This window comes from Ascaphus truei, chromosome 16 (assembly GCF_040206685.1).
Source record: "Ascaphus truei isolate aAscTru1 chromosome 16, aAscTru1.hap1, whole genome shotgun sequence".
NCBI classification, from domain to species: Eukaryota; Metazoa; Chordata; class Amphibia; order Anura; family Ascaphidae; genus Ascaphus; species Ascaphus truei.
In genome coordinates, this window is record NC_134498.1 from 11,270,665 (window position 1) to 11,292,337 (window position 21,673).

The following is a 21,673-nucleotide window of genomic DNA, read 5'->3' on the forward strand; positions in this document are numbered from 1 at the left end:
CAAGGCAATGAAGGGGTTATATACCCGTGCCAGACTTATTGCGGGTAGCGGGGGTGGGTGAAGGTGGTATTTGGCCCTGGGTGGGTGTTTAGGCCTTGCCAGGGGGTTGCGGGATGACAACCTCTTCTTTAACTTAGCGGTTAATACCGCTAAGCTAATGAAGGGGTTAACCCCTCCCGCTACCCCCCCACCCGGTAGGCCTAAACACCCATCCTTGGGGCCAATACCCCGTTCACCCACCCCCGCTACCCACAATAAACAAAAATACACATAACAGCCCCACTGGCCACCTCCTAGGTCCCTAATAAACCATTACAATATTCATAAAACCATTATTTTGTTTACACCCAGGATTATTACATGGGATTAGGGCTATGTTATTCAGTGAGGGGTTGTATGTTTTTATTCGTAGGGACAGGCAAGGCCGGAGCCAGATGGGGTTCTCCTGCCTCTGTCCTCCCTGTCTCCTGACCCTTCCTGTAGCCGGACAAAGAAGAAGAAGCAGGCACACGGTCTTACTCAAAGGAGGTTTAATATGCCATAAAGTCCAACGTTTCGGCAGTCAAGGTGAAGGCTACAAACACAAGAAACAGTCACAATATATACCACCCCCCTGATACTCACCCCTCCCCGCTCTGCCACATAACCAGGATGTTGACGCCCACCTGATGATGTCAGAGCTACCATATGGAGCCCCCTAGTGACGTCAGACGTCTAGGTCTAAATCCCTGGCAATACAGCATAGAGCTGTCTTGGAGGACTGCAGCCACAGCCACACCTCTCCCCAGACTGAACACTCCCCCATGATGACGTCAGCGTGACCCGGCAGTCAGGGGGGGTAAGGGGGGGCGGGCGTGCACCAATCAAGACTGTACTCACAGGGCTGGACAAAGATGTATCCGTGGCCATGGGATCAGTGTCAGAGCAGGGAGGAGTGAGACACTCCTATAAATCACCCTGAAAGGGTAAATAAACCACACACCAAAATATTAATAAAGCATATGTGCACAAAACTAATACAGCAATATACTATTAAAAACATGTGACTGTATACTGTACTGCTGATGACATCAGTATAATCCTGCAAAGTTACAGTGAAATTCCACATAAGAATATGCAGTACATCAGTATTTAGAATATACTAGTGTGTATACCTAGGTCAGAAATGTGTACACACAACCAGGGGGGGGAGGGGAAGGGAGGATGGGGAAGGGGGAGGGAGGATGGGGAAGGGGGAGGGAGGGTAAAGGGGAGGGAGGGGAAGGGGGAGGGAGGGGGAGGGAGGGGGAGGGAGGGAAAGGGGGAGGGAGGGAGGGGAAAAAAAGAAGGGAAAAAAACACACAAAAATGATAATCTTCCCAATTGGTAAGTGCAGAGTCCATGGATGGTGCAAGATCAAATATGCCTGTAGAAAGACAAAAAATTACCTTCTATTAAGGAAGCATTTTAAATTCTGTTGCTCATTAAGACCCATACCGTTGCTGGTATTTAAAGTATGTATCCAGAATGCTTCACGTCTCAATAAGAAAGTCTCCCTATCTGGAGTGCCTTGTCTAGGTGCTACTGTCTCAATACCCATGATGCGTAAAGAGGCAACATTATGATTGTGTTCCACACAGTGTTGCACAAGAATAGAGGGATCCGTACCTTTTCGAATTACACTTTTATGTTCAATGAACCTTGTTTTTAACATTCTTATGGTCTTACCCACATAAAGAAGACCACATGGACACTTTATTACGTACACTACATATTCAGATCTACATGTGATTCTATTTTTGATTTTTATGATCCTCCCGCTTTGGGGGTGACTGAATTGACTACCGGTAGTCAGACTGTTACAGACCGAGCAGCTCATGCATCTAAAGTTACCCGGTCTGCCACCCTCCAGAAAATGAGGAGTTCTGTAGTTACCCTCATTATCTGCATGTATCAGGCTATCCGCCAGATTTCTCCCTCTTTTGAATGCCACCATTGGTGGTACACAGCAACTTTCATATAATATATCATCATTTTGCAGAATATGCCAGTGTTTAAGAATGGTAGATTTAATAAAACCACCAGCTTGACTGTATATAGTGGTAAATACAAGCCCGTCCTCCTTCTTATTTTTGGTAGCACTTACCTCTTTATCCAGTGCCCGATCTAACACAGCAGGAGGATATACGCAGGAAGATATCCCCTAGTCAGGAATCTACCACGTAGTTCTCCAATAGCTGGTTCAATATGATCCTTCCTGCTCGTGATTTTGCAGACCTGGACTTTCTGTGAAAAAGGTAATGCATCAATAAGAGAAGGAGGATGATGGCTATCTGCCCTTAAAATTGCATTTCTGTCTGTATCCTTTCTAAAAAGATCAGTATGTAACTCCCCATTAGTCTGTGTAATGAGGACATCTAAAAAAGAGAGTTGCTGTGTACTCCATGTATTAGTGAGGAGGACCGGTGAATGGAGACCATTAAGATACTAAAAAAAAGATAACAGCTGATCCTCCGTACCTGTCCATATGAAAAACATCATCAATATATCTGTAATAGCTTTTAATATGCACTAAAAAGTCTGATTTGTAGATGTACTGCTCTTCGAAATGTGTCATGTATATGTTGGCGTAAGCAGGGGCCATATTACTGCCCATTGCTGTCCCCTTAATCTGCAGGAAGAAATCACTCTCAAATCTAAAATAATTTTTATAGAGAATGAAATGTAAAATGAGCATAATGTATTCAATTGGAACAGTATCACTATAATGGCGAATGAGGGTGGCCGTGATTATCTCAAGACCTTCAACATGGGGGATTATTGTATAAAGGCTAGACACATCTAAACTAACCAGAATATGATTAGTCCCATCACCAGGTGAGTTTTTTAATTTGTCAAGGAAATCAAACGTGTCTTTGATGTATGAGTTGGCTGTCTGTGCTATAGGTTGTAGAAATGTGTCTACAAATTTTGCAAGGGGTTGATTTAATGAATTAATAGCAGCTATAATAGGCCGCCCCGGGGTATTGTTTAAATTCTTGTGTATTTTGGGCAAGGTATAGAAAATAGGGCATTTAGGATGCAACATAGATAGAAACTCAGATTCAGGCTCTGTTATCCACCGGTTATTAACCCCCATTTGGATAATTTCCTTAATTTCTCTCGCATAGTTAAAGGTAGGGTCCCTATCCAATTTAATGTAGCAGTTAATGTCACTCAGTTGTCTGATGGTTTCAGCCTTATAATCTGAGTAATTCTGCACTACTGGGGCACCCCCCTTGTCCGCACGCTTAATAATAATCTCATTATTATTAGTCACCATTTTTAATGCTTCCTTTTCCTGAACAGACATATTGTATGTAGCCCTATGTTTGTTTTTTTTGTACCTTGCAAAGTCCCCCTTAACCAGTCGTATATATGTGCTGACTGATTGATTTTTAAATGGCGGGACAAAAGTGGATTTGAGCTTGCACATTTTGGTACCTTGATAAGAAGCCGAATTATCTGTCCCTTGCTGGTCAGTGGCCAAATTAACTGTCCCTTGTTGTTCATAGGAGGATTACCTGTTCCTGGTTGGATATTGGAATGCACCGATTCTGTAGACATGTTAGAAAAAATGATTTAAGGTTTAATACACGTTCAAATTTAAATAGGTCAACCTCCAAATCAAAATCATTAAACAATGTAGTAGGTACATATGAGGGCCCCCTAGCTAAGACAGACATTTCACATTGATTAAGAGTGTAATCAGACAGATTAACAACCAAGGTGTCCATACTCATTTCTGCTCCATTGTACGTAGGGGATAGGGTGATCTTCCCTTTCCCCTGGACCCCGCGTCTAATTTTCCTTTTCCTTTCTCCTTGTCCTTGGATTGGCCTAAAAAAGGGGCCGGACTTTGGCCTCTCTGACGTTCTGTTGAGGAATGGGCTTCAGAGTCACTGGTGTGGACTTCTTGGACTCCCTGGGGTGCTCTCCCTCTTTGGTTCTTGCGTTGTTTGGGGTCTTGCTTCAGCCACGGGTATACTCTTCCATCTTTATAGTCATTAACAACTTTTTTGAATTTCAACTTCTTAAAGTGAATAAGATCACTTTTAATTTTTTTCCAGCTTGGTCTTAAGACTATCCAATGATTGTACAACGTCCGTACCAGGGCTAGACTGTTCAATGAGGATTTCCACTTTGAGTATATCCTTCCTTGTGTGGCTAAGTTGTTCTCCCACCTCCTCAATAACCAAAACATTCAAGTCCAAAGAGGCCCTATTAAAGCTGCAGTTCAGTCTTTTTTTTTTTTTTTTTTACTTCAATAGTTTCATGTGTGCAATCTCTAATTACCTAAAGAACTGTATAGCTGCAGGTCAATTCGTTCTCCATGTATTGATAGGCAAAATTTGGTGACATAATTAGTGAAGGGATCTGTTTTTCTTCTGCTTCTGTCTCTCAGTGGAAGCTCATGAATATTCATGAGCACTCCTGCATTGACATGTGCTAGAGGGAGGGCAGGGCTGACAAAGGGGTGTGCCAGGGCTTGTGACAGGACATGAAGGGGCAGTGCCTTAGCAAATGGCTGTTAAAATAGAATAGAAGAAAATTGGTCTTTCAAAGTTGTTTTTTTAAAAACAGAAAATGCTAAAAGTATTTTTTCTTACTACAGAACTGATTTATTAAAAAAAACACACATGCAGGATATTGACTGAACTGCAGCTTTAAAGCATTGTCCTGCATACAGATCAGAGGCGAAGAATGGATATGGATATCCGATGTGAAGCCGGAAATAAGACCGAGAACAATACCGAAAAGACCGTTTCGAGTGATGAAATAGCCGTCACTGTGTAACTCTTCCAATTACCTGCAACTTCATGCAAAGAAATAGCAACGCTTGTTTTTAACGTGTTAGCGCCAAGGGGGAATTCAACTGCTGAGAGATTAAGGGAGTTACTCACCCAAACTCAGCGACGCTTCTGTGTCTCTGTGATAACTCCCCCAGGACATGCCTGGAAACCAGAGGTAACTCAATGTATTTTTGATAAATAGAAACTTGACCTCAAAGACTGTGAGACCCCCTCTCCTTCCCCCCCTTCCCTTGGCTTCCCAAACCCCACCATAACCAATACACAAATAACCACAAACACGAGGTCTGGCGGCCGCTGCTTTTTAGTAAAACTTCAATTAACCTAATTAGTGCCAACCCCCTGCCAGAGTGCTCGCTCATTGGGTAAAGGCCAAAGGTACCCGATCCAATGGCCTGTAACTCCCCCCTAGCCGGGCCCCGCCTGTCTGGCGAGAATGGGCCCAGGAACGCACGTGTAAATGAGCCGCGCCCTCTCACCACTCCCAGCCACCTTTTATTTTATTTCTGTTATTCATTTTCATTGTGTATTTATTCTTTTTTTTCTTTTAAACACGTACAACCAACATATTTACCAGTATTCACAATAAAGGGCAGGGTGGGCGGGACTCCCATGGCAGGGCGTAGACTGACCCCGTGCCTCTGTCTAATTCTAACCTCCCTGGCCCTTCCCCCGGCTGTGTCACGTCACTGCCAGAGGGGGGGGGGGGGAAAGCCGGGGGGGACGTAGTCCACACTCACAGGTAAGGGAGAGCCTAGTCCCTCTGGTCATAGCGCCCGGTCACCGAGGGCTCAAGGCTACTTTTCTGGGTTATTTTGAAACGAGCTACACTGGGGAATATTTAGGGGTCTCCCCAAACAAAGAGAGAACATTTAGGGGTCTCTCCAGACACAGAGAACCCCACACACTCAGATCTGAGGTTTGTGCCCCTATTAGGCCTGGGCCTATTAGTAAGTTCAAGCTCGCTGAGGTGGGCTGAGCCGCGCTGAGCAGATGCACAAACCCCCTGCATCTGTCATCAGCGCGGCTATAGTTTCCCCCTCCGCATGCGTGCTCATGCGTGCAGAGGCTCAGAAACTTTGCCGAGACAGGCAAGTTTCAAATTTGCCGCTCGGGGAAGCGAAGAAGCGGTCACGTGACTAGCCCCGCTTCCCGCTCCGCCTCCTGACACGCCTCCACTCTGCCTCTGCTCGGCCTCCACCCCGCCCCCAGAGCGCGCTCACTGCCTCGCCTGCAAGGACAGAAAAAAAGCACAATTTTCAGCAGGCGAGGCAGAGCAGAAGCGCGGCTCAGCGTGGCTGAACCCTCTATGTCCCAGGCCTTACATGGGGGGGGGGAGAGAAATACATAGAAACAAAAATAAGGAGGGACAGAGATAAATAAAAGAGGTAAGATTAAAGGGGGAAAGAGAGACTGACAGGAGAGGGAAAGGAAATGCAGAGAATAGGGAGACTTCTCACTCAAGGTGATGAAACAGCTGTGACACATGGACACCTTCTCTGGGAAACCTTCCACTACCCATGTGACATTACACCTCCACCGTAGGGGGTCCTGCGTCTGGGGAGGGTGTGTGTAAAGGATCCTGGGGAGGGACGTATAACGGAGTTCTGGGGAGGGGTATATAATGGGTACTGGGCCTGGTGAGGTGGGTACAACGGGTACTGGGCCTGGTGAGGTGGGTATAACGGGTACTGGGCCTGGGGAGGGGCGTATAACAGGGTACTGGGCCTGGGGAGGGGTGTATAACAGGGTACTGGGCCTGGGGAGGGGTGTATAACAGGGTACTGGGCCTGGGGAGGGGTGTATAACAGGGTACTGGGCCTGGTGAGGTGGGTATAACAGGGTACTGGGCCTGGAGAGGGGTGTATAACAGGGTACTGGGCCTTGGGAGGGGTGTATAACAGGGTATTGGGCCTGGGGAGGGGTGTATAACTGGGTACTGGGCCTGGGGAGGTGGGTACAACGGGTATTTGCCCTGTGGAGGGCGGTATAACGTGGTATTGGGGAGGGGGTATACACTGGCGACACACTTTATTCGAGCTCGGCTAGTCCCGCGAATTCGGGTATACTCGGGTGTATTCAGGTTTCTGATCGTTTTCTGCCAGAGTGTATTGCGTTCTTTTCCGGCAGGGATTTAAGCTTTTTATTCCGGCTTGCTGAAATACTGCAATGCCGTGAAAATACACATGGTGGCGCTTGCGAGCTGTTCTCTGTGAAGCCGTCCCCTATAATGAATTGTAATGCAGTATATACTGTATACTGTATATATATATACAGTATATACTGTATAACAACAACCCCTATAAGCCCTAACATACAGTACTGTACACATACAGTACTGTATACTGTATGCATATACATAAATGGTACTACTGTATGGGCGGCGGGGGCGTGATGTGTTTGCAGCAGAGAGAGATCCGCTGCTCTCTCTCTGCGCAAACATCGGCACAATATAAATTATTTGAAATACATTTTTATTGATAGTGTAGATGTGCAGGGGGTCTCCGGAGCTGAACCGCGTTGGTTTTAGGTCTGGGGACCCCGTGCCCCCCGAGATACAGGCCCCTTTAGGGGGTGCCGGTATCCCTCTGCTTGGTTTAAAGGTCCGATCACGTGACCGCGGCCTCTAAACCAAGCAGAGCAGAGGGATACCGGCACCCCCTAAAGGGGCCTGTATCTCGGGGGCACGGGGTCCCCAGACCTGAAACCTGTGCGCTTCTGCTCTGGAGACCCTCTGCACATGTACAGTATCAATAAAACACATACAATATACAGTATAAATAAACACTCGTTCTTTACCTTAGCGGCTATGCGCTATGGTAAAGAAGCATCATTTCTGTATTTTAATAATATTGTACAGTGAGCAGGGGGTTCCCTGAGCCAGAAATTAATGCTCAGGGACCCCCCCTGCTCCTGCTCAATATTATTAAAAATACAGAAATGCTGCGTCATTACCATAGCGGATAGCCGCTAAGGCAATGAAGGGGTTAAGGCATAATAAACAATTAATACATTCAATACATATTATTCACGTCTGTGTTAAAACTCCCTGCCTTCTCTCTAATCTATGTAAAAACCCCTCCCCCTATTCTCGCTTTTAAAACGCCCTGCCTTCTCTCTAATCTACAGTATGTAAAACCCCCTCCCCCTATTCTCGCTTTTAAAACGCCCTGCCTTCTCTCTAATCTATATAAAAAACCCTCCCCCTACCCCCCTATCCCCCTATTGTGTGTGTGCGTTAAGCTTCCCTGCAATCTATGTAAAAAAAACCTCCCCCTATTGTGTGTGTGTGTTAAATCTGCCTGGCCTGTGTTTCTGAGTGCTGAGTGCTCTGCGTTAATGGCCCCGATCACGTGATCGCGGCCTGTAAACCAAGCAGAGCAGAGGGATACCGGCACCCCCTAAAGGGGCCTGTATCTCGGGGGGCACGGGGTCCCCAGACCTGAAACCTGTGCGCTTCTGCTCTGGAGACCCCCTGCACATCTACACTGTGAATAAAACACACACATCATTAAAGAATCATTCTTTAGCTTAGCGGCTATGCGCTATGGTAAAGAAGCAGCATTTCTGTATTTTTAATAATATTGTACAGTGAGCAGGGGGTTCCCTGAGACAGAAATCTAATCTCAGGGGACCCCCTGCTCCTGCACAAAATTGATTTTAATGTAGTGTCTGTATGGAGAAGTGTTTGGTTGTAGGGCAGTATGCTTTTGATAACCCTTCTACATTTATTTGTACTGTATATTGGTTTATCATGGGTGTGTATATAACGTGTGTATATATATATATATATATATATATATATATATACTGTATATCTCTCTCTCTCTCTCTCTCTTTCTCTCTGCTTGGTTTAACAGGCCGCGGTCACGTGATCGTTGCTTTTAACGCAGAGGGATACCGGCACCCCCTAAAGGGGCCTGTATCTCGGGGGGCAGGAGGTCCCCCGACCTGAAACCAGTGCGGTTCAGCTCCCGAGACCCACTGCACATCTACACTATAAATAAAAATGTATTTCAAATGTATTTATTTGTATTTATTTATTTATTGCGGGGATGCTGTGTGTGATTATTTTTTATTGTGTCTAGCGGGGGTGGGTGACGGGGTTTGATTTATAAATGTGAGTTTATAAATAAAATAAAGAATATTATTTCTAGGGGCCTTAGAACAGAAGTTCCCACGCCAATTGCGCGCTCATTGCTCTTTTGTTACAATGTTGCTGGTCTTGCGGGTTTGCAGTCTGGCAGCAAAAAGCAGTTTGTAGTACTTTATATGAGATAAATTAAGCAGTTCTTTTATTGCTGAAGTCGCCACCAAAAACTTTTATTTACAAATACAGTACAAAAAACGTGCAACACACAACAACATACAGTATCCTTTGTTTAAGTACAGCAGGTACTATAGGGTAAAACATGTACTGTACAGTACAGCACAACATTACAGTATGGTCTCACTGAAAGTCCTCCCCATTTTCCATCCAGGGCCGATTCCTTGCATGGCGCAAAACGCCATTAATGCAGTCTCTTACGCCTCTCATTACAGGATCTGTAACAGGGTAATAGCGCTGCATTTCTTCCACAATCTTTTTCCTTAAATTAGAAGGAAGGGCCTTTTTATGGCGATTCCCATCGTAATTTACTTTGAACACCCACTCGCAGTACAATGTGTAGGGAACATGGTGTTTAAATATGATCAAGGCATACTTGTGTGGTATACCAGCACTCCTCACCCTATACTTCTCCCTCAGCGCCGGTGTCAGATCGCACAGCGAGATGTCGGGCTCTGATTGTATGCGAGCGGGTGTAGGAGGTCTTTTGGGAGCGGGTGTACTTGAGGCGACGGGCAATGGTAGGGTGTCTGGGAGGAAGCTTTCCTCCGGTAGTGGTCGCCGGGTTGTCTCCTGGCGTGGTCTTGACGGGGTTGTCATGTCCTCCTCAATAGCATAGTACACTGCATCTTCTGGTGGAGGGGGTGTGCTTGGTGATGGAAGGGGTTCGAAGGTACCATGCATCACATCCATGTCACCCCCCTGCTCCAGCGTCGGGGAAACAGGGGCATTAACACCGAGCAAATAATGTATGCCCGCTATGTCAGCCTCTATCTTGTCCATCCGTTGATCCATCCGTTGCTCCATATGTAGCATCCGTTGATCCAGCCGTTGCTCCATTTGTAGCATCCGTTGCTCCATATGTAGCACCGACTCCAGAAGCAGATCTAGCTTTGCCAGCACACTAGAATTCCCGGGGAGATCCACACTTAGCCCATTCAGGATCCGGTCTAACGAGCTGCTTGTGCATGGCATCTGGAGATCTGGGGGGATGGGTGCAACGGAGGATGAGATGGGTGTTCTCTGGAGAGAAGCGGCATCGATGGAGAGTGGAGGAGGTGACCTGGGGATGCCCGGTACAGGAGAAGCTGCAGCGTCGTCGAAGAGGGATGGAGAAGGTGACCGCTGGATTTCCGGGAGAGAAGCAGAGTCGTCCAAGAGCAAAGGAGACAGTGACCCGTGGATTTCAGAGGCAGCAGCATCTTCAGATGGAACCGGAGAAGATGGGGGTGGAGAAGCCGGGCTGAAGATTTCCGGGACAGCTACAGCAGAGTCGTCGAAGTTTATGGGAGCAAGTGGTCTGCGGATTCGGTGAGTTGGCTGCCATTCGTCTTGCGTACCGAGCACAGTACCGTATTTCTTCTTCACATAATAAGGCTGACGTGTTTTAAAAGCCTTAGCCTTTGGGGTCAGCAGAAGGTTTTCTTTGTTGGCCTTAGCCTGTCGCTTTGCCTTTGGCTTGGAAACGGTAACTGCCTTTCTTTTTTTCAGTGTGGCAGGCACAGCAGAGGTGAGATGGTTCTTTCGTCCATAGAACCGGGGATGCTCCATGTAAGCGGGAGGCACAATGCAGTATCTGGACAATGGCTCAAATAAAGATCAGCAAGTGGTGGGCTATGCAACGTGTACAACCTTTTATGCATGGCGGCCAGGTACAGGTGTTGAAAGTGGGTGGTCTGTAATGTGAGTCATTAACATATAAATACACCATCCATTTTGTGGATTCACTGCACATTGAATACACATCGACTAAACATCGAATATACATTCTTGTGTTTGTATTTCTTTCTACTCGCAGCAATGCCTGTTAAGAAGATTTCAAAGGATCTCAGCATGAGAATGAAGGAGATGTACACGAGCGGAAAACGAATTGCAGATATCCAGCGCTGGTTAACTGCTTCTGGCCTCGTTGTGCCATCAAGCACCGTGTGCTATCATGCACAAGGAAAAAACAGAGACCGCAAAAAGGCACCAAGGGTAACAAATGCGTAAGTATACTGTATTTATAAAACTTAACCAAAAAAAATATAGAAAACTGTAGTGTACATCTACAGTATACCGTATTTATATAGTATATTTATATTACAACAGTATATAGTGTATGTGTGGTCAATTTATATTTTTTGTGCAGCAGTATACACTTTTGGTATATTGCAATTCATCTTACAACGGAATATACAGTATATGATGTGTATTTATTATGATATAACAACAGTATACCGTATTTATATAGTATATTTATATTACAACAGTATATAGTGTGTGTGTGGTCAATTTATATTTTTTGTGCAGCAGTATACACTTTTGGTATATTGCAATTCATCTTACAACGGAATATACAGTATATGATGTGTATTTATTATGATATAACAACAGTATACCGTATTTATATAGTATATTTATATTACAACAGTATATAGTGTATGTGTGGTCAATTTATATTTTTTGTGCAGCAGTATACACTTTTGGTATATTGCAATTCATCTTACAACGGAATATACAGCATATGTGTATTTATTATGATATAACAACAGTATACCGTATTTATATAGTATATTTATATTACAACAGTACACTGGCGACACACTTTATCGCAGTGCGGCCAGATCCGCAAGCCGGGAGATTTCCCGGCTTGCTAGTGGCCGCCCCTCGGCGTGCCGCGCGTCATAGACGCGCGGTCACGCGTCATCGGGAGCCTGCGCCCCCTGCACGCGTGTCCAAGGGCTCCCCGAGGGAGCCCTGGTGTCCCGCGATCGCGGGACAGCGGCAGGGGGTTCCGGGGGACCCGGCGGACCCGGCAGCGGTAGGGAGAGCGCCCCGATCGGAGGGCGCTATTCCGCTGCTTCGGCGCGCGCCCGTCACACTCGGGCGCGCGCCAGGCTACTGCTGCGGCACAGAACGGGCAAATGCTCGAATAAACTGTGCCGCAGCAGTATATAGTGTATGTGTGGTCAATTTATATTTTTTGTGCAGCAGTATACACTTTTGGTATATTGCAATTCATCTTACAACGGAATATACAGTATATGATGTGTATTTATTATGATATAACAACAGTATATTTATATAGTATATTTATATTACAACAGTACTGTATACTGTATATTTTGTCTATTTATATTTATAGTACAGCAGTATACATTTTTTGTATATTTATATTTACTGTATATTACAACATTACATGTACAGTATACAGTATACATTTTATATTGCTGCATATTAATAACACAATATAATTTCTTTGCATTGTAGGGAGACTACTCTTCTGGTGGACAGAATAAGTGAGGAGAATGATGAGAGGAGCGAATTAAGGGTTAAAAACACTCTGCAGGAAAACCACAATCTGACTGTATCCGAGAGCAGCATAAAGAAGATGAGACGCAGAATTGGATGGAAATATGGACGTGTGAGGTTAGTACTGGTCAGTACAGGAGGTACTGTAAAGTAAAAGTGTTGTTTTGCAAACTGTACTACGCTGTGACGCTAACATTTTTTATTCATTGTCATTACAGAGCGTACCCCATGATACGGGACGCAAACAAAATCAAAAGAGTGCTCCAGGCCCAGGCATGGATCGACAGCGGTGAGACTTTCCAGGATTGCATCTTCACTGATGAGTCTACTGTGTCGCTGGAGAGATTTGCAAGATTTGCGTTCCACAAAAAAGGCCGCATAACTTTGAAGCCGCGGCCAAAACACCCTGTGAAGCTGCATGTGTGGGGTGCCATCTCTAGGCGTGGACCGGGATGCATTGTCGTCTTTGAAGGTACAATTTCTCAAATATAATGCCGCCTAATGCACTGTACTTGACTAGTGTTGCCTTACCGTATGCACTGTACTGTACTATTGAGCACTTTTCTTTTCTTGCTATAGGAATCATGAATAAAGATTTCTTCCAAGACAACATTGTGCCCGTGATAGTGCGATACATCACACAAGACTTTCCCAATGGTCATCGCTTTTACCAGGACAATGATCCCAAGCACACCGCGTCGACGGCGCATATCCTTGAGCGCGGCATCAACTAGGTGAAGACGCCAGCGGAGTAAGTGCAGTAGACCGTGTCCCATTTATGTTCCCCACTGTTTGTACTGTGTACTGTATCTCTTAAACTAATTGTCCTTTCTTTCCAATCACAGATCGCCAGACTTCAATCCGATCGAAATGGTCTGGCATCAGCTGAAGGACCACATCCGTAAAGTGGCGAAACCCTCCAAGAAGGACGAGTTGTATAAAGCCATAATGAGTTTTTGGAACGATGTACTCACCGTGGAACGATGCAATAAATATATAGACCATATTGCCACTGTGTTGCCCATTGTCATCGCGCGCAATGGGCAAGCATCAGGAAAGTAGTACAGTGCTGTAGTATTGCACAGTAAGTACAGTATGATACAGGTAAGTATGGCACAGATTTTTTCTTTACCAATAGTCAGAGTATACAGTAGTTCCAGTATACAGTACAGTAGACTAGTTTGACAGTACTACAGTAACTGCCTACTAACTGCTCCATTTTTTTCTTTCCAGAGAAAGCTGCACCAGCCACCTACTGTACAGTAGTTCTACCATAATACAGTACGCACATACAGTACAGTAACTGAACAAAGTTTTTGTTTTCTTGTCGTTCCAGGAAAAAGGGTGCCCAAGGGGGAGGGGGGGGCCTTGTGTTCCATCAAATCTGCTTGTGCAGTCAAATGTACAGTATATAAACAGCAGTAATGATGTACACAAAACCTCTCCTCTCTCAATGAACTACTGTACCGCAGACACAATGAGGATACTGTTACAGTATGAAGGGAAAAAGAACAGGATGGGTTATTTAACATTACAGTATACTGTGCAATATTTATACTGTATATTTATATATACTGTATTTTTATTCTAAAGGTATTCGAGAATGTACTCTACTGTATAAGGACCTGGTGACTTTCAACCCTCTCAGACACACAGAAAGGATTATTTCACATCACTGTATATTTATCCTGTATATTTTCAGTAATTTAGAAGCAGTGGCTGTTCTGAACAGCCCAGGGCCAGATTAACAAAACAATGGCTTGGATTGGATTAGCCAGACGATTGATGCTTGGCCAGGGAGGGATTAAAAACTCTAAGGGAGGGGGTGGGTGGTGTAGCTGTAGGATTGTACTGTGTCAGTATTTCCAACGGCAGGTCACCCTAATAATTGCATGAATAAACCCCCAAAGACAAGACCCAAATATAGTACAGTATACTGTATACTGCATATACAGTACAGAGCTGTGTACTGTATTATAAATAAATAATCATACAGTACTGTACAGTATGTATTATTGTGTGTTGATGTTTTGAATTGCTGTTAACTTGAAATGTTTCACCATTGTATTGTACTGTATTTGTAAATAAAAGTTTTTTGTGGCGACTTCAGCAATAAAAGAACTGGTTAATTTATCTCACATAAAGTACGTGAATACGACCGCAATCACCATTGTACAGTAAATGGGTGCATAGGATGGAACGACAGGTGCTAAAGGGGTATAAATATGATACTGTATTTATCAGTGTTGATCAAAGAGAGTTGATCAGAAGGATTCCCCTTATATACAGCACTCTATTGTCATTCATACAGTACTGTATACTGTAGTAAAGGGTAGACAACAAATGGTCTTGCAGTATACTGTATTACTAAAAATCTGTCAGGTTGACCAGAATCACTGCGGATATCGGAAAATAATACAATTTTATTAATTCTACGTAGAATTAATAAAATTGTATTATTTTTCGATATCCGCAGTGATTCTGGTCAACCTGACAGATTTTTAGTAATACAGTATACTGCAAGACCATTTGTTGTCTACCCTTTACTATACTGTACTGTATGAATGACAATAGAGTGCTGTACAGTATATAAGGGGAATCCTTCTGATCAACTCTCTTTGATCAACACTGATAAATACAGTAATTTATCTCACACTCAGTACTACAATACAAACTGCTTTTTGCTTGCAATAAACAAACAAACAGGGAAGCGCTATATGAGTTAGGATCAGGCCCAGCAGCCACTTTATGTTGAAAACCACATATGAAATGAGCATAAAATTGCATGAATAATTACACAAAAATATATAAAATAAATAGCACAAGTCTCTGACAGAGAGAAATTGTCCAGGTGGTGTGGATACAGGTTAATGCCCCTGTCTGATAGGACAGACTCGGGCAAGAATGGCCTGTGAGAGGTGAATATCCAGAATGGTAGCTGGGATGGAAAGCGCTACCAACTGTGCAGGTATTGAAGTGTGTAGAAATGGGAAGGTGCCGTAGGCATCAAATGTGGAAAGCGCTCACCCAGACTTCATACACTTCGCGCTTTTTGCTTGCAGACTGCAAAGCCGCAAGACCAGCAACATTGTAAAAAAAGAGCAAAAAAAGAGCAATGAGCGCGAAATTGGCGTGGGAACTTCTGTTCTAGGGCCCCTAGAAATAATATTCTTTATTTTATTTATAAACTCACATTTATAAACCCCGTCACCCACCCCCGCTACACACAATAAAGCGGGCACTTACAGTACAGTATACAGTATATTTATTTCTCTTCATGTATTTATTTAGATTTATTTATTAATTGTGGAGCTGCTGTGCGTGAGGGGCCATGGCCAGGATGGGGGGGGGGGGTAACGGTACAGTATGTGGGTAGGGGGTGAGGGTGGTTAGACCTCACAGTACATTATGCACATTGGGTCCCCCCCCCCTCCCCACATTTACAGTACATACACTGCACGACATCAATGCAGGGAGGGTTTACCAATGCAGGGAGGGTTTACCAATGCAGGTAAGGCTTTAGGCCTTTATATCTCTCTCCCTTCATTGTAATCTGCTTAACAGAAACATTAGGGGGGAAGGGGCTTTAGGCCTTTATATCTCTCTCCCTTCATTGTAATCTGTTTAACACAAACATTAGGGGGGAAGGGGCTTTAGGCCTTTATATCTCTCTCCCTTCAGTGTAATCTGCTTAACAGAAACATTAGGGGGGAGGGGGCTTTCAACAATGCTGTGTACTGTATAATGTATAAGGTTTTTTACAATTAGATAGATGTAATCCTTGGTATTGTAAGGGTTACTGTAGCTTTGGTTTTAAATTGTGTTTTCTGGTTGGTACTTACACAGTATATATTGATTTTGGTTTACTTGATTGGTTAAAATACTGTAGTTGACTTGTTTGGAAGTGTTTGTATTTACTGGTAGAGTAGCTTGCAATTATATTGTTAACATTCATTTGCAGAATGTACAGTATATGGTGCATAGATTTAATGCTATGCATCATTTACAGTATACAATGTAAATGCAATGTACTGTGTGGATTGGAATGTTATGTTTTATATTGTAAAATCAGTTAGGATTATTAAATGGATTATTATTATTATTGTCTGTACTGTATAGAGATGCGTTATTTGTAGGACAGTATGATTTTGATAACCATTCTACATGTACTGTATTTGTATATTGGTTCATCATCTGTGTGTATATACTGTATACTGTACACAGTATATACTGTATATGTACTGTATAGGGATTGTTATTATATATACTGTATAATGTATATATATATATCCAGTATATATACAGTATATACTGTACAGTATACTGTATATTTATTTCTCTTCATGTATTTATTTATTTATTTAGATTTATTTATTAATTGTGGGGCTGCTGTGCGTGATTTTTTTTTATTGGGGGTGAGGGGGGTGTTTGGCCCTTGGTGTGAGTTTAGGACTTGCAGCAGCAGCACAATTAATAAATAAATGTAAATAAATAAATAAATGACAATAAATACATTTAAAATACATTTTTATTGATAGTGTAGATGTGCAGGGGGTCTCCGGAGCTGAAGCGCACAGGTTTCAGGTCTGGGGACCCCGTGCCCCCCGAGATACAGGCCCCTTCAGGGGGTGCCGGTATCCCTCTGCTCTGCTTGGTTTACAGGCCGCGATCACGTGATCGGGGCCTTTAACGCAGAGCACTCAGCACTCAGAAACACAGGCCAGGCAGATTTAACACACACACACAATAGGGGGAGTTTTTTTTTACATAGATTGCAGGGAAGCTTAACGCACACACAATAGGGGGATAGGGGAAGGGGGTTTTATATAGATTAGAGAGAAGGCAGGGCGTTTTAAAAGCGAGAATAGGGGGAGGGGGTTTTACATAGATTAGAGAGAAGGCAGGGAGTTTTAACACAGACGTGAAAAATATGTATTGAATGTATTAATTGTTTATTATGCCTTAACCCCTTCATTGCCTTAGCGGCTATCCGCTATGGTAATGACGCAGCATTTCTGTATTTTTAATAATATTGAGCAGGAGCAGGGGGAGTCCCTGAGCATTAATTTCTGGCTCAGGGAACCCCCTGCTCACTGTACAATATTATTAAAATACAGAAATGATGCTTCTTTACCATAGCGCATAACCGCTAAGGTAAAGAACGAGTGTTTATTTATACTGTATATTGTATGTGTTTTATTGATACTGTACATGTGCAGAGGGTCTCCAGAGCAGAAGCGCACAGGTTTCAGATCTGGGGACCCCGTGCCCCCCGAGATACAGGCCCCTTTAGGGGGTGCCGGTATCCCTCTGCTCTGCTTGGTTTACAGGCCGCGGTCACGTGATCGGACCTTTAAACCAAGCAGAGGGCTACCGGCAGCCCCTAAAGGGGCCTGTATCTCGGGGGGCACGGGGTCCCCAGACCTAAAACCAACGCGGTTCAGCTCCAGAGACCCCCTGCACATCTACACTATCAATAAAAATGTATTTCAAATGTATTTATTGTCATTTATTTATTTATTTTTTGGCGGCTGCTGTGTTTTTTTTTATTGTGGGTAGCGGGAGGGTGGGTGAATGGGGTATTAGCCCCAACGATGGTTGGGGAGGGCTTGCGGGGGGGGGGGGGGGGTAGCGGGAGGGCTTAACCCCTTCATGACCGTAGCGATATTAACTGCTACGGTCGTGAAGGGGTTAAGTGCACCCGCAACCCCCCCCCCTCCCGCAAGTCCTAAACTCACACTAAGGGCCAAATACCCCCCTCACCCATCCCCACTACACACAATAAAACGGGCACGGTGGGTTAACCCCTTCATTGCCTTAGCGGCTATCCGCTATGGTAATGACGCAGCATTTTCCGTATTTTTAATAATAATGATCATGAGCAGGGGGGTCATCTGGCTCAGGGAACCCCCTGCTCACTGTACAATATTATTAAATCTCTCTCTCTGCTGCAAACACATCTCGCCCCCAGTATGTGCAGTAATTTACTGAACATGTACTGTAGAATAAATGCATAGTTTATTTATTCGGGTTTATTACACAGTATACTGTTCGGCAGGAAAACATCAGCATACTGTACAGCACAATATTACTGTATCCATCGAAATCCCCCCATTAGCCGTTTTCTTTACTGAGGAAAAACAAAATGAAAAGTTTTAATGTACAGTAATGGTCAGCCCCCTAAAGAAGTACCCAGCCTGCCCCACCAAAATAATACGGCAACAATACAGTACTCACCATACTGTATTACTGAATTTCCCATTCAGCTTGCGCCTTCGCCGGGCCACTGCCAGTCCAGCTTTCATCATCACCCACGTCGATAGTTAGCAGCGGGACTAGCCCACCTGTAGTCAGCGGGAAATCGCTTAGGTACATGCAAGCTTCATCAAAACTGGCCGCGAAATCCGACTCAGGGTTGCCACTGACGGCGGGGCCATCATGATAAGCTGGTGCTGGTGCTGGTTCTGGCGCATTGCTTGGCAGGGACTGTCGCTTTACCCTTCGCCTTTTGCCGCCTCCATGATCATAGATACGGGAAAAACCCTGTGACACACACCAATACCCTCCAACAAATTGGGGCTCAATACGGTGAAAACAGGGGTCACTACATAACCTTTTCCTTATTGCCCGCTTCCACAAATGAGGAGTTGGCAAAAATCTGTAAAAGTCATAGTTTTCGATAAAATACTGATAAATTTGAACAACTGTTGCCATCTAATCCTCTGTTGCATTAATAGCGGCCCATATCAAATAAGCATAACTTCTGTCAGGTTTTTGGAACACGGGCTGCATTTGAACACTCATGTCTCAGGAGAATAGTGTAAGCGAAAATGGTCTTTGTCTTTATTTAATACAGTATGTAAAGCCTAAATTGATACATTTTTTGCAACGTCTTGTTTCAGTCTCAAGGACAAGTTACACAATAGCATACTGTACTGGGATAAAGTATCTTTTTTTAAACGAAACAACTTGCAAAGCCCACACATTACTTAAGTCATGAGTTTATGCCATCTGGTGGACAATCGAAACATTGCAGCCTAGTAAATCATTCTCATTATCATTTAACAGATCAGGCCCCCGTCAGCCAGGCATGAACCGTGGCTGGGAAGGCAAACGCAACGAAGCATGCAAGAGGTGAGCAGCGGCGGATTCCAGGTATCTGCCAGGTACAAACCGGGCATTTGCTCGAATAAAGTGTGTCGGTGCAGTAGGTGGCACAGGAGCTCTTGCGATACAGAGTATCACTGTCCCTGGTTACAAACACTTCATGTCTCCTGCAGGTCAGGACACGCACGAAGGTGGAGCCCTTCGTGCCACCAGACGACGAGGCGGGCTACGAGGCGGACGATGAGGCATACGACAAAGCGGGCGTCAAGTGGTGCGAAGAGGTGGGCTACAAGGCGGCCGATGAGGCAGACGACGAAGCGGATGTCAAGTCTGGCGACGAGGTGGGCCATGGCGAAGGAGAATACGAGAGGTGTGGACGGATCTGCTGCTTCACCTTTTTTAGGCGGAGAAGAAGCCAGGAGCAGGTAGCAGAGGAGCCAGGGCGTAGATACAGGGGTATTCTAGGGGCCCTGAGAAGTTGGTTTGACCGCAGGAGAGGCAGATAAGATCAGGAAGGCTGCGGGAGGGGCAGGTACTAGAAGGAGATAGGGATATTGGGCGTGAGAGGGTGAGAGAGAACAAGGAGCAGGGCCGGAGCGCGGGTTTCATGCGCCCGAGGCGAAACTTAAAATTTGTGCCTCAGTTGTATAAAAAATAATAAGATAAATAAAATAATAAAATAAACAGTGGCGTAGCTATCGGGGCTGCAGGGGGTGCGACCGAACCCCAGCGCGACGCAAAATAAAAATAAAAGGGCGCCAAAATACTGGATAAAAAAAAGAATAATAATTTTCAAAAAAAAAAAAGATAAATAAATTAGAAATAATAAGAGGAAAAAATAATAATGATTATTAATGCGCCCCTAGGACCTCTGCGCGCTAGGCGACCGCCTAATGGACGGCCGGCCCTGCGAGGTATGTGGGAGGAAAAGGGGTGAATGGGATAGATATGCAGGGGGATGGGGGAGCAGGTGAGTTATACACAGGGGCACAAGGGCCGATCACCCGCATCTCTATATACTGAGTGTGCCCCTGTGTATAACAACGCTGATCTGTGCTGCTCCATCTGATCTCACTGCGCAGTGATCCAGGGACCACCCGATCGCCATTTAATGGGGTCAGGAAGGAATTTTTCCCCCCCATTGCACAGCAGGGGTTATGTTTCACCTTCCTCTGGATCACAGCAACAAACTGCCCTTTGTGCATGAATTATCAGTGAGATCTTTATACACCCTGCATTGGTCTTCACCCCTTCGCTGCCGGAGGGGCCTGCAGTGCATTGCTCTGCGTGTTACTATATCGCTCTGCAATGTGCTGCAGGCCCCTCCCAGCAAAGAGATTCATTATTTCAATAAAATACTCTCTTTAATCAAACCTATGTGTAGTGTCTTTTCTATCCGTTGTATCTATTGCTAACAGCTCAGTGATTCTTACCCAGGACGCTGCACTAGTGTCACGCTGCCAAGCCCGCGTGTGAGGGAGATTTATAGGGTCACATATACACTTCTGCCAAAACACAAGTGCAAGATCTGTCATATCTTTTATTACACAAAACGGTATCTAAAAAGGTAAAAAGAACATACATGGGATTCTGCTACAAATATCTCTTTAATTACAAACCAATTTGCAAATCATTCAGATTAGAGTCGAGCGAAAAGAAAGGGTTAAGTATCTCATGTACAGTATATACAGTGTAGGCTGTTCTGCAGCATTACATGCAGGGGGCAAAGGTTAGGAGATATAAGTAATGCTGATCTCAGAGCTGACCGGCTGACCTGCTCTACTGGCTGACCGGCTGACCTGCTCTACCGGCTGACCTGCTCTACTGGCTGACCGGCTGACCTGCTCTACTGGCTGACCGGCTGACCTGCTCTACGGGCTGACCTGCTCTACTGGCTGAACGGCTGACCGGCTGACCTGCTCTACTGGCTGACCGGCTTCCCTTCTTTCAGCTAAATGACCTGAATTGTGGCCCCTGTATCTCCCAATTAAAGCTGCAGTTCAGGCAATATCCTGCATGTGTGTTTTTTTTTAATAAATCAGTTCTGTATTAAGAAAAAATACTTTTAGCATTTTCTGTTTTTAAAAAACAACAACTTTGAAAGACCAATTTTCTT

General features: G+C 44.6%; 1 long non-coding RNA gene across 1 annotated transcript in view; it reads right to left on the reverse strand.

Moving 5' to 3' along the window:
* Window positions 1-255: 255 nt before the first annotated feature.
* LOC142467663 (uncharacterized) overlaps window positions 256-21,673 on the reverse strand; it is a 29,325-nt gene continuing 7,907 nt past the window's right edge. The window contains exons 2-4 of the long non-coding RNA XR_012788460.1: window positions 3,463-3,575; window positions 2,126-2,265; window positions 256-1,405 (exon numbers count right to left, since the gene is read on the reverse strand). This is a non-coding gene — a long non-coding RNA (uncharacterized LOC142467663). The remainder of the gene's footprint in view (window positions 1,406-2,125; window positions 2,266-3,462; window positions 3,576-21,673) is intronic.